The sequence below is a fragment of the Equus caballus genome, chromosome 12 (assembly GCF_041296265.1).
Source record: "Equus caballus isolate H_3958 breed thoroughbred chromosome 12, TB-T2T, whole genome shotgun sequence".
Taxonomy (NCBI): Eukaryota; Metazoa; Chordata; class Mammalia; order Perissodactyla; family Equidae; genus Equus; species Equus caballus.
The window spans coordinates 29,733,287-29,736,724 of NC_091695.1; the positions used below are offsets into that span (position 1 = coordinate 29,733,287).

At 40.1% G+C, this 3,438-nt stretch overlaps 1 pseudogene; it reads right to left on the reverse strand.

Annotated features, from left to right (window-relative positions):
- Positions 1-850: 850 nt before the first annotated feature.
- LOC138916484 (olfactory receptor 5A1-like) lies at positions 851-1,807 on the reverse strand (annotated as a pseudogene).
- Between the last annotated feature and the right edge of the window lie 1,631 nt (positions 1,808-3,438).

Sequence of the window (3,438 nt, forward strand, 5' to 3'; positions counted from 1 at the left end):
AAAGGAATGACATGTTTGAAATCAAGGAAATACAGACCTAGTAGGCACTTTAGGTGACAGAGACTGGGAAGAGAAGAGTACGGATGTGATATCATGGGACACAAATTTTCCAGGCCCCTACACAGCTCAGATAGAAATGGCGGAAAAGGGTAATGTACTTCGGTACATTTTGTTTAGAAAATTATTCAGTAGCCATAATGGGAATCCAACAGGAATACCTTGGAGAGAATGTTTAATGGAGTAAAAAGGCATCTTGTTTTGTAAGGTACTTCAACTATACATAGTGTATCTTTTTGGATCCTGCCATATACTAGTAATAAGAGTTATACACATGTACAACTTCAGGGCTGTTTGTTGTTGAACACGGAAGGCAGCATTTGGGCAGAGTATGGGCTCTGGAGTCAGGAGGACCTAGGTCTGAATGGGATTCTTGCCCCTTACTTTCCGTATAACGCTGGGCAAGTCATTTTTTCTTCCTAGGACCTCATTTCTTCATTTGTAACATAGGGATAGTACTATTTGCCTCATAGCACTGCAATGAGTATTTTATTAAATAACTTTTGTGCCTCATATATGTTAAGTACCCAATAAAATGTGGTTGCTGTAATACTAATTGTGAGAATCCCAGGGAGATTATTTTTGTGCAATAATCATTTCCCCTTTTTGGCTATCCACGGTGGGGTCAGTGGACAGATCACCAGGGGGAACAGTGAGAAAAATTTGGCAGGAGGAGCCTCCATTTCCAAATGTGCACACAAAATGTACCTCTTTCCTAAGCCAGAGGTGGAGGTAGATATCATATGTTATATAAGTCTCTGTCAGTTTGGAGAAATATGTTTTCAATCGTAAACTAGGAAAACACTTTCTTATTCTCCAACAACTTCCACAGGGCATCTTTGATCTCTTTGTTCCTCAAACTGTAGATTAGAGGGTTCAGCATGGGGATCACCAGTGAATAGAACACAGACACCACCTTGTCCCTGCCAAGAGAGTAGCTGGAGCTGGGTCGCAGGTACATGAAAAGGGCTGTCCCAAACAGCAGAGTCACCACCATCAGGTGTGAGGCACATGTGTTGAAGGCTTTCCTTTGGCCTTCCACTGAATGGATCTTCAAGACGGCAGCAACTATGTAACTGTAGGAGATGACGAGGATGAGGAATGATGTTCCCCCAATAGTGACCACTACAAGAAAATTCACCACTTGACTGAGGAACGTGTCAGAGCAAGAAAGCGCTAAGACTGGTGGGAGGTCACAGAAGAAATGGTTGATGATGTTGGGTCCACAGAAGTGGAGCTGAAATATAGAGCAGGCCTGGATCAGGGAGCTCAGGAAGCCACTGAAATATGCCCCAATCACCATGTGTGTACAGAGACCCTGGGACATGATGGCAGTGTAGAGCAGGGGACTGGAGATGGCTGTGTATCAATCGTATGCCATAGCAGTCAGGAGAAAGCACTCAGTTAGACCTATGCCAACCAAAAAAAAGAACTGAGCAGCACAACCCAAGAATGATATGGTCTTCTGCTCCTGGAAGAAGTCAGTGAGCATCTTGGGAGCCACTGTGGAAGAGTAACAGATGTCAATGAAGGACAAGTTGCTGAGGAAGAAATACATGGGTGTTTGCAGACGGGTGTCACTTCTGATTAGAAAGATGAGGGCCAGGTTCCAGGAGAGGGTCACAAGATAGATACCCAGGAAGGTCACAAAGAGCAGGACCTGGAGTTCTGGATGGTCTGCAAATCCCACGAAGATGAATGTGGTCACTGATGAGCTGTTCCAGGCCTTAGTTGTGGACGTGTTTCCCATGGACCACAATGACAAGATGCAGATCTGGGATAATAATGACAATCTACATTACAGTGGTATCAACAAATAATTAAAAAATATGTGAGACGGAGGGCAAAGTATTACAGAGGATTACAACTTTATGCAAAGATTCTCTCTCTTTCTCTCAGAAGGCAATTATAATCATTGTCTTAAATATTTGCTTTTTAATATAGCATGGTTGATATGAGCTTAAACTTTGGATTCAGACTTCCTGTGATCAAGTCCTGCCTCTACCAATTCGCAGCTGTGTTACTTTGGGTGATATGTATATCATCTCTAGGCTTCAATGTCTTTTTCTTTAAGACAGATGACAGGATCAATGTCATACATTTATTTTAAGAATTAAAATAAGGCAAAGTTTGTAAAGTGCCTGATACATAGTAAATCCCCGATGAAAGTTATTATTTGGACAGTTTTTTGTATGTCCCAGATGAGTTACCTCATGCCCTGAAAATAACTATTCATCTAACTTATTTAAGTTTCAGTATTAGAATGGAGAAACCAAGGGAGAGACCAGGTTCAGCTACGTAATGGTGAAACAACCAATCAGACATTTAGAATATTTTTTTTAAACTTAAAGTCTCAGCTATGTTCCATTTTGACATTTTATGTAGACTCTAAGTAAAATGAAATTTCTTTTTACTTTTATTAAGATTATGATAGTTTACAACCTTGTGAAATTTCAGTTGTACATTATTGTCAGTCTTGTTGTAGGTGCCCCACTTCACCCTCTGTGCCCACTCCCCCATCCCGCTTTTCCCCTGGTAACCACCAATCAGTTCTCTTTGTCTACATGTTTAACTTCCACCTATGAGTGGAGTCATACGGAGTTCATCTTTCTCTATCTGGCTTATTTCATCAAAAAGATTAGGCCAGATGTGTATAGAAATGCTTTTAACTGTCAAATATTAGATCTGAATATACTAACATAGTTCCACTTTCAAATTTGTCTTCAGTCTGAGCTCTCTAAGCTATTTAATTGTTAAGAATGTGGATTCTGGCTATAGCCTGCCTGGATTTAATTCCCAGCTTTACCATATAATATATGTGTGATCTTGGGCAAGTTAGTTGAACTCTCTATGACTCTGTAAAATTAGGGATAATAATAGCACTTTGTTATTAGAATTCCTTCTCTCTCTCTCTTTCTTTCTTTCCTTCCTTCTCTTCTTAAATCTCTTTTAAGACATGCATGGCCCATAGTAAGTGCTCTACAAGAGTTTTTTATTGCTGTTGTTATTTAAAAATCTAAATTACAATGTAACCTCAATCAAATTCTTATAACTTTCAGTATATGAAGTATCTTTCAAGATCAGGGACTTGATTCCACCCAATCCACATCTATAAGAATTTCCATCACCCCCTCCACATCCACACTAAGTCTCAATCCACATAAATCAGAAAAGAACACTTACCATCAGCGGGTCTTTGAACCTGAGGTCCCAACTCAGCAGAAGGCACTAGGAAAAGTGTGGTCAGAGGGCCTGGTGGCTCATGGTGAATGACCCTTATAGGTGTGGGATATATCTTGATCCTTCTTCAGGTTTTAACCCAAACAATTTAGAAATCATCAAAATTACCTATCTTTTAAACAATATTTTCATTCTGTTCTA